The 14,099-nt window shown below is 34.5% G+C and overlaps 1 protein-coding gene across 1 annotated transcript in view; it reads left to right on the plus strand.

The window, feature by feature from the left end:
* LOC138183592 (neurotrimin) overlaps positions 1 to 819 on the plus strand; it is a 361,055-nt gene extending 360,236 nt beyond the window's left edge. Inside the window, exon 12 of the transcript XR_011174085.1 lies at positions 810 to 819. The gene's annotated coding sequence lies outside the window, so the exon portion shown is untranslated. The remainder of the gene's footprint in view (positions 1 to 809) is intronic.
* The last annotated feature ends 13,280 nt before the right edge of the window (positions 820 to 14,099 follow it).

A 14,099-nucleotide genomic window follows, 5' to 3' on the forward strand; every position in this document is an offset into this window, starting at 1 on the left:
GAATTTCCTAAGCTTTCTATGTAGATCGTGTTAAATTACGATGCACATGATGCGTTGCAGATCCGATACAGGGCCGTTGCACACGTCCTTAATTTCCAGAAACCAGGCATGTGAATCCTTTGATCCGTTAGTGATCACCCACATTCATGTGGACGCACCATACGTTAATTGCTATAGGCTGTTGCAAAAATGCTTCAAGTGTTGTACGTTCTTTCATTGTACTTTTAATCACTTATAAAAAATACCATAGTACTAATTCTCCGAAAATAAATTATATATATGTAACTTAACTATTGTATCATTATTACATATATATAATTTGGTATATTGTAACGCTAACTATATATCAAATATTGATATTCCTTAATTCAGTATAATATCAAATTATTATGAATTCGCACATTAAAAATTCTATCAATTGTAAAATTTTGTTGTAATATAAATACATTCATGCAATATTCTTTGTTATTAATTTAGTATCAATATATTTTTTTCAGGCACATTATCTTGTTAATATATTTCATGAATAATTAAGAATTATAGTTAAATTATAAAATGAGTTCGATTTGCATGGGTGGATTATTCAGTTAATATAAATTGACTTACTTATAACTTAAAAAATGCAACCTAGGTTGAAAGCTGTTTTATCTATTAAATGTTGCAAGGAGTATCGTACTTTGAATATTTTATACATTTTTTATATTACATAATTTCCATACTGTGTACATTCTTCCACCTACGGATTTCTCATGAATGCATACAAATCTGTAATCCAATTATCACAAACTAGACCACCACCTACGGTTAAGGCGAGTCGAGACTGGTATCACCTTCAAAGCGAATGATTGGCATCGTTCCCAGTTAACCAAGTTCGCGTGTCCGAAAGCCGATAAACCAGCCGGTAATAAAGAAGCATATAACGCGCCACATAAACATGAATCAAGCGAATTGACCGAACACACTCCGTCGATTCTCGCCGCTGCACTCTGGAAAGTATTACATCTCATAAACTGAGAACACTGTGTATGCAGGCTTACAGCCTCGCAGAGAAGACGGCTAGGCAAGCAGTCGGGAGATTTAGTGAGATCTTAGGGTAAAGTGTGGATATTGAGGGTATATCACTCACAGGCTGCGGTTACGACACCCCTCGTTACTCCCCTTGCCCTTGCTCTCATACCCTACCAAGGTCCTTCAGAGCAAGGTTCCTCTTGAGAAACACAAGCCAGGTATACACCTGCAACCGAGCAGACAGAGTAGGAAACTGGTTACCGGGGCCAAATCGACCTGGCCTCGTCTGGACCATTTACTTGTGTCCGTGCCATTAGTAACGGAGGGCGCAGCAACATCTTCGGCGGTAATGCAAATCGGAAATCCGCCCACTCAATTACACCGATGCGGTCCTAATCATGCGTGCGTCGAGGCACATGCTGCAATCAATGTCCCTTACGGCTCCTAATTCGTCGAATGATGAGAATTAGATGGCGCTACCAGAACATTTCTCCCGAAACCGCTTAACACATTCTGTAAGACTAAAATACTATCCCTTTTTGGCAATTGAATATCTTTTTTATTAGTAATTTTTGTTTTTAAGTAATAGTAATGTTATTTTTATTCAGAATGTTGGTAATTCAATTGCTCTTCGTGTGACTGTGAATAATTTTTGAGGTGACAAGATTTGATATAAAGGAAGACTGAACGTGAGACTGGTGTGAGGCATACGTGTTTAAGTTGCTCGTCAAAATGTAAAATATATGTATGTTGTTATTCTTAATCTATAAAAGAAAAAAGGTTTTTTATGTTTATGTTTATGGACCCGTTTATGACAGTCAGTATTTTTGAAATATTCAAGACAGTAGCAGAAACATACGTTTAACTTCAAAATGAGAAGGGAAGTTTCATAGAACTAAAAAGAAAAGTTATGTTATATTTCTTTTTTGTTATCCTCGTTCACTAAATATTTGAACACATTCGCATTTTCAAATAGAAATTAATTATTATATAATATTATTTAACATCACTAATTACTACGCAAAAACAATATAGAAAGTCAAAGTTTTTACTTGATTGGATATTTGAAGTCTCAATGGTTTTCTATGAATCGCCATCTCTGTGAACGGGATGAAAGTTTTAATTAATATGAAATGTAAAAATAATGGACTGGAAATATACCCAACGCAAACAATGTTTTATTAAATAGAAATACTATTCTGCAGGATCGTTTAAATATTAATTTAAATACGTGTATAAAAATGAATTGGGAACTTGAAGAACATAACAAGTATGAAATTTGTTTCACGGAATGAATACCGCTAATGTAAATGCGCGTGTCCAAGTATTTGTGGAGATATCGGTTACATCGATGCTGCGAATTTAATTGAATTCTCGTGTCTCTTTAAAAACATGACGATGTATTAATGAAATTTTGAACATATGTATGATTTTAGCTCGTCCATATTAGCAATAAACTTCAGTACAAATATATTTATATATATATACAGTATACATATAGATAAATTTTGCAGTTTCGCTAATTAAATTATTAAAGTTTTTGTACAAATAAGATTATAGATTAATCGTTTCCGTATTGTTCAAAAGATTGAAAATGCAAGTAAAAAAGAATTAAATCCCTTCTCTTATATCGTATAAAATATACTGAACACATTTTGCACCTTAACCACAGTTAAGTGCATTGTTGATACGTCAAACCACAATCTAGCAGTAAAATTTGACTACACGGATGAATTGTCTTGTTTCCATTAAAGACACATACTCAACGACTCATCGAGTTGTCCACTTCGGCCTAAATTGAAGCGAAACAACAGCATCTACCTCATCTCATACAGCTTTCGTTGCAGTCGATTTTTTAATCGAAAATTCCATCAGTCCTACGTTGTCGCTAGAAAGTTCTCTATTTTTCAAAAATTTCCAGTTATGCAAACAAAGAAATTTACCAGTAACTTCCATTTCCATCGGTGTAATAACCATCGTACAAGCTCGTTACTTTTCTAGTCACAGTCAGCAGCATTGAAATGTTCAGTTATTCGCGTTTCAAAAACTCTATAATTGCTACAACTTAAAAGAATACATTCAGATCAATTCATATAGAGGTCCATGTGATCGATCTGTTAAAGCGATCGAAACTATTAAAGCGAAACAGTGATACGTATGTACGAGTGGCAGATGGAAAATACAGCTTGCTTTAAGTAACAATTACCGAGAAAATCGAGACAGATACACGGTCGAGAGATATTCAGCGATCCCTGTGGACCTGTCTTAATTATGGTAAGGTGAGCCGGACGATAACGAATGCACGGATGAGATTCAGCGTTTATAGCCAGAGGTGGCAGAGCGCTGTGCAAGCTGCACACGAGGGGCATCCACTAATAGGAATTAGCACCAGTAGGACAATACTGTCTCTGGCGCGATATAGGCCAGGATCAATCAAATCTCCAATACCGTGGCGAGCTTCTCGATGACTACGTTTACATCGCAGACCGCGAGCTCATCAATCCGAGCCTGCTCCGAACCGAGTCGATATTGGTTTCCTCGCTTGCATTGTTATCGCGCAGCCAACCAAGGAGTGGACCATGCTACGACGACGACGACGACGACGACGTCGTCTACGATGTTGACGACAAGGACGAGGACGACGTTGTACGTGTCGATGGCAAAGATCCCACAACGGAAGCAACAGACACTAAAAGATCAATTGAAAGAACATCTATGGAAAAGTATTGGATTTTGATATGTATCGTGATATATAAGATGTTAAAAAGCAGTGGAGATATATAGGGATATTCGTAAGATGTGATTGAATAATCTGTGTTTATTATTTAATTAATTGTGTGTGCGTGTGTGAGTGCGTTTAAATATATATATATATATATATATATATATATATATATATATATATATATATATGGTATATACTAAATGGAAATACAAAATGATATGAAAATTAAATAAGACATGTTTGTAAAATATTATTGTTTAAATTCCAGAGAAGGAAACTAAAATTTATCTTTCTGACAAACGAAATAACATATGATACTGTAATGACAAGGAGAATGTTTGAAGAGAACTTTCTTCGATATTCTATCTTGATGTCTAGACTCACATCCCATAAATATTGTCAGAATATTCAGAGTGTTCTATCAATTTTGTAATATGTCGTCCATGTTCCACGATCTCGTCCACGACCATTTCAAATGATTTTTGTTACTTCAAATAGAGTAGGTCTCGATTTATTGGAATGAAATTTTAGTTGGTGTTTGATTAATTGGGTTCCTAATGATTGAATCCATTTGTCTGAATATGATGTCCCATTGTTTGAATGAGAAATCGGAGGTAGAGAAAACTAGCGAACTCCTATTATGCGAAGTGATTGACCCTCGGCAGTTTTAGATAAATGGAGTTCTATTGGAATACGCTGTAACATTGCATATGTATGAAAGTTGTATGATTGTAAAGAGAAGCTAGAATGATGGTACACTTTGGCTTTCTAAATATTTAATTTCTATGGTCGAATTTAACAATGCAAATCAATATTTTTAAAAGCGTAAACATAGCCACTGTTAATTTCATTCTTTGATAAAATAGGGAGATTAAATATTGCAAAGGATATGTAGAAAAGAAATATGCAGCTTTTAGATGGTATAGACAAAGCAGAGAGTTTTGCAGAGAATATATAAATATATGATAATAGATTTCAAGTATAAGTTGCTTATTGTAGTTTATTACTTACGTTAATTTATGTCCGTACTTTAAGTATACTTTCCTAAATTATCAATTCACCTAGTTTATATGATGTGCTTTCCTCTAATGTTCGCGTAAGCCAAGTTCAGTATAAATTATTTTATATACTCACAATACTACACGATATAGTATTTATAATTGTCCTTCAAAAATCACAACTTTGTTTTAAGACGAATTATATCATTGATTTCTTAAAAGTGATACAAATTAGCGTAAGTACCAACAAATTCTTTATAGCTATATAGTTCAGTAATTTGTACCTCAAATCCTGAAGTTTTGTCATTTCACTAACGAGTCGACGATATCAATTTCAAAATTTACGGAATGTTGGCATTATATAATTTAATCAACGCTATTTAACGATAGAACGGAAAAGTATGGAAATTACTGTTTCACGGATATGTAAACTAGGGATGATACCCGATGACAAAACAGCAGACTTAATTAATAAATTCGTGGATGGAAGGGTTGAAAGCGAACAGGGGTGGAAGAGGAGGTAAAGGGTGGTCTCGTTTTTCCAGAAAATGGCTCTCACAACGCAGTCTCCCGAGCGGCCCCCTCCAGATGAATAGCCACCTCCGTTACGTTAGAAAAGCCGGCTAACTGAAGCAGATTGATTAATTAACGTGTAATTAATGAGTGGCTGAATTTAATAAGAAGCTTGCGGTGTAATCACCTGGAAATTTATCATGCGCGAAAATAAGCGGAGGTTCAACCGCAAAGTGGGGAAAAATTTCTGAGGGTACTCATTCTTTTTCCTTCTGCTGACCTCCTTTTGTTTCTTTCTCATCGTGAGATCGCGGCGAATTGTTTTACATTCGTGGACGCGGCTGGCTACCAGACGCTTTATTTTCTCCGGCTTGAATATTTAAGAACGCAATACCTGCCGCTTATTCCAGACCCATTCGTCCTTTTCTCCTTTTCTTCTTAACGAACTTTACCAATCGAAATAAATTGTTGCGTGATTTAATGCCAATCTTTTGCGTTTGATATGCTCATAGATAAATGTCTGGATGAAACTTTGTACAGATCGTACGGATAATTGGTATCATTTGTGATTATTTTTGACTGTATGTTTATGTCATAAAATTAATATGTGTTTTTAATAAATATAAATAATTGATCGAATATTGAATAACTATTAAGTTTCACAAAATTCTTAGCACAAATATCGTACATTACAAAATTAAGATGAAAGACGCTGTATGGACTTCAAAACAGTAAAACATTACGGAATCAGTATCGTTGAAGATGAATTATACTTAAGGAAATTTAGTTTTTTACGTTTTGTTTATCAGTTTCTCGAGCACTTACGAGAAAATATAAAAGAGAAAGTTTGGATGAGACGAATGCTATCGTAAGTAAATCATTCTAGTAGTATTGCCATGTCATAAAGCAAACAACCTTTTGAAATATAGGGCTCCATGTTTCATATTTTCACCCTAATCTTTTTTCACCTCCGTTCAACTATAGTAGTATAGTATATAGTGCCATTTATTTATGAGATTAGAAATCTTATACACTGATGTAGATTTATGTACAGAATTTCGATATTATACACATCCTCAAGTCAAAAAATCTACTGACTGCTGTATTCCGTTTTATGTTATCTCTAAAAGTTACATTATTCTCAGTTACATTCAAATTCCAATCTAAATCGTTGACTGATGCAAAATATGAACAGACTAATTTATCAATTTGAAAACCAATTTCGGCAATTAGCAGTAATCAATAACCAATTGGATTTGGCATTACATGGATCAAAGACATAATATCAAAGGAAATAAATCTACAAATGAACATACACTGCCGGTCACAAGTATTAAAATCTGCTTAAATGTTTTTCACTGCTCTTATTTTCTATTTATTTTACCATAAATTGTAGCAAATTCGCCCTTATTTAAAATACGACATACAGTAAATTTTGTCAGAGTTTTCCAATAAACGTGACGAGTAAATGAAGGGATATTTATGTCTCATAGCTTATCTCCATTAAATAATCATACACGATTTAATTTACCATCATATAATACGCATTAAGAAGCGAGATCAAATATGGAAATAAATATCAGATCCATTTAAAACCATATTATCTTCAAAATCAGATTACGTGTTAAAAATCCAGGCAAACGGCAGCAAATCACGTCGTCTGATCGGAACTTGAACTCCATACGCGTGACAGAGCAGCTGTCCCTCGCAGGGACAGACTTTCAAAGCTGACTCAGAAACTTCGTCCATTTTTCAACCAGGCCGGAATCGTATTCCCATTGTCCCGTACAATTTCGTGGACAATCTCGTATTCGACTCGTGATGCTGCAACATTAATAGAACCGCTGCGCTGTGCTAACAGTGTCCTCTGGTACTGGTATGGTCACGACGAACTTGTCGCCTGGAAAGTCGTCAGACAGTGGAATACGATTTTCGAGGGCGACTGGCCCCGTGTTGAGAGCGTTTATCTTGTCGAATGTACTTCTCGAAAGCTTTACCAGGATAAATTAGCCGGAGGCTACACTTTCAAGATTTCCGAAACTCTGACCGGAAGCGTAACGAGGAGATACGTGGACTCATTCCTTTTGTCTTTACCTCGAAACTTCTTCGTGACTGGAATTTGAGCATACTTGAAACCGGATGTGCGCTATTGTCCATAATTTATGCACTTTCAAATGATTGCTAATATAAAAGATATATATCAAATAGAATTCTTTAACATGTTTTATATTGATTTTCCTTTTAACAACAAACTCAACAATATAGTAATACGTACTATAATACATTCAAGTCGGAAAAATCATAATTTAATCATATTTCTTTGAACTCCGATTACTTTTATAATGGCATTCTGTTTCTTAATAAGCTTCTCACTAGATACAATTTTCCTGAAAGTTGACCTACGTTGGTATTTAATTTTATATAAATCATCCTCGTACTACAGGCAAATAATTTATAATATTTCTTAATAAAATTGAAAATGTTTAAGTGCATATTTCATACATTGCAAACGTAAATACAATACATTACGAGACTTCCCAGTAACGCACAAACATTTTACATTTTATGTATTTGTAACTGAATATGTTTCCACCCAAATCGCGTAAGAAATCTTTTTAACCCAATGTAACATCTTTTTCCCCTCTTCTTTATACATTCATGTAAGACCTACTGCTTTAGTTTCTTCAGAAAACCCCCGTTAAATCGTGTATATTACAAAATCGTAAATGGTTTCCTCAGAGCGTGATGGCGCCATAGTTTCGAAACTTGACAGCACAGTGTTAGTATTTGGCACGGTCTTTTACATGGTGGATCCACAGGGCCGTGTCGCGGCACATGTACGCGCGCAAGATGTATACATCATTCGGGTTCGTTTGGCGTGTAAGAGGATTTTCGTGTACCCACTTGCCGGAAAGCGGAGCGTGTAAACTTTTTAGCAAGATCGCCGTCGCGTCGTTGCAACGACAGGGTTTTTCCTTGCGTGTACAGAAATCCAGGAATCTCGAGTTCAATTTGATACGTTCGCAGCACGAGCTTGACCCCGTATCGGCGACCTTTAATCCTGATTAAATCTCCGCCGAGGTAAAAGCTAACCGGATATAAATTCGAAGCGTTTCCCCCGTCGCCTTTGCCAAATACGAACTTGTATTACGTATCCTTTATACGTCGCCTTTGAGTTCTGTCACCCTTAACAATTTCACCCCCACCACGATGGACCCGTGCATTGTTAAATCTTTGCGCGACAATCGAGTTACCATCGATTTTTCGTATGGAATGTTCGACGAACGTGACGAGTGTGTCTTCGAAAAGCGTGGAAACGAACACACTCGGGAATTTTTTAGCGATCAAAAGGTTCACAGTAGTCGGCAAAAGGTGTACACGATGCTTGTTCAATGTAGAGTCTAAAATTAATATTTTTTCATTAAGACAGAATACTGTTTGTGAGCAATTTAATTAAATTTTATCGCGAAATAAAGTGTATGTTTAGTGTGGAAATTATGAATTGAAACGAAGTCAGGCTATTAAAACGTAAGAGTTTGTGATTTCAAAAATTTGTAGTACTCACTAGTAGGAGTAAAAAATAGTTCGTTAACGTAGTACAATAAATCAGCGTTTTCCACAATGAAATATAATATTGTATTTGCAAGACTTGGGGTAATACGAAAGTGAATGTTCATCGCGGAAATTCTGAGCTGAGATAAATAGAGGGTGTTAAAAGTAGAAGTCTAAAACTTTGAGGGTTGGTAGTAAAACTTTAAGGATGAAGTAGTCACCATGTATAAACACACAAGAGGATTAATTAATATAGAATCTGAAATCAGCTTTTCCAGAAGAAAGTGTGATACTGAATAGTTTAATTTACAGTTTCATAATAACATATAAAACATAAATAAAAGAAATGTATAATATAGTATAATATAATGTGTAAATTAATAAATTTTTTGCCCTTCTTTCTCAGAAATTAACTAGAAATTCAAAATTAAAAATTTTTTTTCTAAACATCCTGTAGAAGAAAAGCTAGGAAAAGAGGAAGAGATTAATTCGGTAAAATGAAAATTTCGAACGTTGTAAATAAGCTGTATGATATGTTAGTGTGAACATAGATTTTTGTAAAATAGAAAATGGAATTGGAATTTCACGATTAGAAGGCTTCGTAAATGTATTTTTACTTTGCATATTTTCGATATTGCATACGTTCTGTATTTTCTACTCAAGTGGTGTATAAACGAGAACTGCATATTTCATGCATATTTAATGCGTTTATTTCGCAAAATCTGTACTGTTCCGTGTACTATCTCTGTATTATTCCTGATAAATATTTACTCGTTTCGGATAATCGTCCGACAATTATGCGCGCATGAAGCATCGATGCTGTCGGTGAGAAGTAATGAACCGTTCGTGGTATTAAAGTGCTAGAATTTCAATGTAATATGCTTTTTTTAACTTATTGCTTTTTATATTGTTAAAAGAGTAATCATCTCACTTTATAAAATAAATCATATACATATCAGCAAAATGAATATCTACAATTCGAGGTGATAGATTTTATTTTAAAACAACCAGTTATTAAGAGACTCGTTATACGTGTACTTTTAACAATACATAGAAATTAATACAGTGATTTATCAAAAAACGAAGTTGAAGAATTCAAATTGGTAACATAAATTCTTAGAATAATATTACAAAAATCGTAAGTTTTAATAATGGAAGAAAACTTTGTTTCGTGCAATAATTACTAAAAATTAGACATTGTTACTCGCTAAAGGCGAGTTAAGTGGACTAGCCACGGAACTGCTCTTAATAATAAATAAACGAACTAAACGATGGTTGTTCCCTAATAAAGGGATCTCCATTAACTTCAGCCGCCGCATAATTACGGCTTTTCAACAACGACGTTACACGTCGTTCCAGTTTCAACGAATTTCGAAGCTATTTCAATCAACGGAACTAACCCAACCGTAGTATTCGAGATTCAGAAGCTGAAATGGTAAACGGTGTAAGTACCGAAAAAAATTGATTTTTTAGTGGAAAACAACTTTTGTATGAAATACGGTTGAAGATGTTATAAGGTGTTATAACTTTTGGAGTTAATTTACATAAAGATAAATGTATAGCGTACAATTGGAATAATTCAATACATTTACTTTCCACTATTTATTCTTATTCTAAATCATAAATGATAATTGTCCATATAAATAAAAATGTAGCTTTTTCTTCATTAGAAATGTTCACTTGTGGAACTTACACTATTCTTCAGAAATACCAAACATTTCCTTCTTCTTTATCAAGATGTATTCATGTATATATAGTAAATTATACTTGTTATTTGTATGTCCTTTAATAGATCATTTTTTATAATTTATTCATTCCGTAAAGAAGTAGTAGCTATAACTTCTGATTATCGTATTAATTCATCTATTAATTCGTAAATTTTGATGAAATCATATATTGTTAGCATAAATTCATCAATGTATCCAGATACTTACGAACAATAGTGTATGTACATATGTCTTTAATTATGGTCTGCCTGCTTTTATAAGAGAGCCGCTAATGAAATGAACGTTGTAGAGTGTGCAGAACAACCATAAATAATAAACTAGTCCTGCAGGATACATATAATGGCGCGATCGTCGGAATTCCTCGAACATTAGAGTATCGAGGGCGCCTTCGGCCCTAAATCGATCGAACTTTTTCCAGGTCGGTGCATATTTCAGATGGCACCGATGCCAGCAGATAGGATACACGTAATGGCCGGGTCTGGACATGACGAATTGCGGTACTGCTACATTTCGGTTAGATAGCGTTCATTAAAAAAATATACGGTTACTTGTGCCACCGTATTCACACGTGGATAAACATACGGGACTATTCTCCAGGTGAATAATTATTCAAACGATTAACAAAGTTAGAAATCACGTTTGTAACAGAAAGTATTTGTATTTAGTTTCCAATATGTGATTTTAGTGGATGATTCTTTACATGATTGTCATTAATTACACGATTATCACGAAGATAAAGTTTGTACGTACCCCTCTAGTTCTGATCTTTAGAGATTAGAATTAATAAGGTTTGAACCTCCTTAGTTGTACAAAGCATATACGTAAAGTTTAAATCATTTTCCTTTATGAGTTTAAGCTCACAATCAGTCATTCGTATCAACGTTATATATGTATAATATTTATTAATGATATTTCCTAAACGAATGGTACGTAGATGAATAAGTCACCTACACATTAATTATTGATTTTCGAAATTCTTGTTCTGGCGATATCAACTTCGAAAATGAACTTACCAAATGATCGGAATTCAGTCATTGAAATATCAGTAATGTTGGATCTATCTTTCCATGTCAAATGTAAAAACATGTTTTTTATTTCAATACAACAATTCAACAATCTTACATTACCTTCTATCACGTCTATAAATCGTCAATCAACAACTTCAAGGTCCTGAAATTTAAAACCATCTTATCATCTCAACATCTAGCCGATAAAATTAAAATTCCTCGTCGTTCGAATAATTATAACCACTATCCTGTTCATCCCTAAAATGGTGAGTCGTAGAAAAAAGCAGAAAAGGAAAAGAAAAAAAGAGAGAAGAAGTGAAAAAAAAGAAGAGACGAAGGAGAGAAAGAATCGCATGCCCCTCCCCACTGTTAGCACAGTGGTGCATACCTATTTGCGACAGTTGGTCCGCTGCCAAGATTGCTGATTCCCCGCGGCTATCGTAGTACCACTGTTCCACCTTTTTCGGCCGAATACGTAAATCTATTGTGTCGCCAACGACGGAGCGCATATACGCGAGCCAAATACTCCGGCATGTTCCGTGAACGGCCTACGTTCTCTCCCAGAATCTCCTGGCTGGCTCGGTTGGGCTCTACCTGAAATATTTCAATTTTCCAAAAATTTTCACCTTCCAACCGGTCCTCGTTCGTCCGACGACCAATCCAACCCCTATGCCCCGCTATTTCGCGGAAATGAGCGGCCAGTGGGATGGCTAACGAGTTGTTTTGCAAGGGAAAAAAAGAGTGGATTCGAAGAAACAACCAGGGGTTGCTGGTATATCCCTAAATGAACGTCTCTGAATGAAAGGTGCGGTCGTCGACTGGAACGTGATCCGTTGAGGTAATCCTTTAGGGTGATCTTTCGTTAACAAATGGGAAGAGATAGACAAGTTGATGTGACCAAGAAAGAGATTTAACGTTTACGCTGTGATATTTTGTTATAGTATAATGCTATTATATGCTCGTTCATCGCAGCATTCAATTTTTAATTCGCGTGTAATTAAAATTTATTCTTCTTTCAGAGACTTGATAAGTTGTAGTGAAGTTATTATTCGATATAGCTATGAAAGTTAAGTTTGTGATACACTTTAGTTTATAAGAATTAGGGAAAATGAGAGAAATCTGAGAAGCGAAAAAGTTGTTCGACATGATAAGTCTCTCTTTTGAATGTGACTGAAATGTAACTATAACAACGTTTAGAAGAATTAATTAAGGACAAAATTGATATTGCAACAGTTTTTTCGAATTTTTCATCTGGTAATATGAAATGAGAAAAGGATAAAATATAATGTCAAGAATATTGTTCAATTAAACAGTATTCTTTCATGTCCACTTTTAGTTTTTCGCTAATTTCCGCATTAAACCGTGGAAAATAGATCCTCGTGGTGCGAAAGTTTTTACGTCCAGTCTCGTTCATTCGTTCATTCTCGGAGTCATTTCTTTTCCTCCTCGGTGAATTGGCCATTTCGTGCCGTAGAAATAGCAATTGCAAGTATGAATTCTAATTGGCAACGGTACAGAATGTTCCATAATAAATGACACGGTTGGGAATCAAAAATAGCAAATTGGAAAAGCTAAGCCAAGATATAAAGAAATTAAAGAATGCAATTAACAGTAATGAAATTAACTATGTATCTTATACATATATAATATAAGTAAAGATACTCTCCAATTATAAACACTCAGTTGCTTTCAATTTGCAAACATTTAATAGATAAATGTAAATATTGAATATCCCAAGATGGAAGAAAATATCAAAAATATCAAATTCATGGTTATTCAAACTCTAAAGAATTATTCAAAAATTTTCGACTCACAGAGTACTAAACTTAACGAGTTAAAGTTTATAAACTACTTATTATTAATTGATAAAGCTAAAATATAACAATTTAAATTTTGACATTTCCTAAATTGTATTATACAGACAGGAAATATTCATTCTGCATATTATATTTTTTATAATTTTTAGATAAAATTGATTTGTCCTAGAAAGTGTACTATTTATAATTAAAATTCTTTATTGTTTCGAAATTTAATCGCCAATGATAACACAAATTTATTCCGTACCTTACATTTCCAGTTTATCATTGGCAATCTTTTTACTGTACGATTTATTACAAAACAATTTATATTTAACGAGGCAGGCAGTTCCATTTCCTTGTTCTTTTCCAAGTATCTTCGTCATTCGTTCTCTAATGGAACATTGATTTTCGAACCGTGATGCTCGTAAGCGACGTCGATCATAAACCGAGAATTATTCTTATTATTATCTTTATTATTATTATTATCGGTGCTCTTTCTCCCACCCAAGACAAGGCGAAAGAAAGTTCGAAAGGTCGACGTTTGCATTCATTTGCATCCGCGGCTGAAATTTATTGAGTTCAGGGAACTGGAACACGTGCAAAAGCGTTCCAGCTTGCCAGTTCCGGATCCTCGTTTCTAAACTGCACTGCTGCAAGCTCTGGTCATGAAAAATTGTACAGTTTGAGGGAACGCATTTAAACTCCCATCCGCAACATAATTAGCGGGAAAACTTTTGATATTTGAATTTGACGAAATATCTTTGAAAATA

The sequence above is a fragment of the Bombus flavifrons genome, chromosome 9, assembly GCF_040668555.2.
Source record: "Bombus flavifrons isolate JBK064 chromosome 9, iyBomFlav1_principal, whole genome shotgun sequence".
Lineage (NCBI taxonomy): Eukaryota > Metazoa > Arthropoda > Insecta > Hymenoptera > Apidae > Bombus > Bombus flavifrons.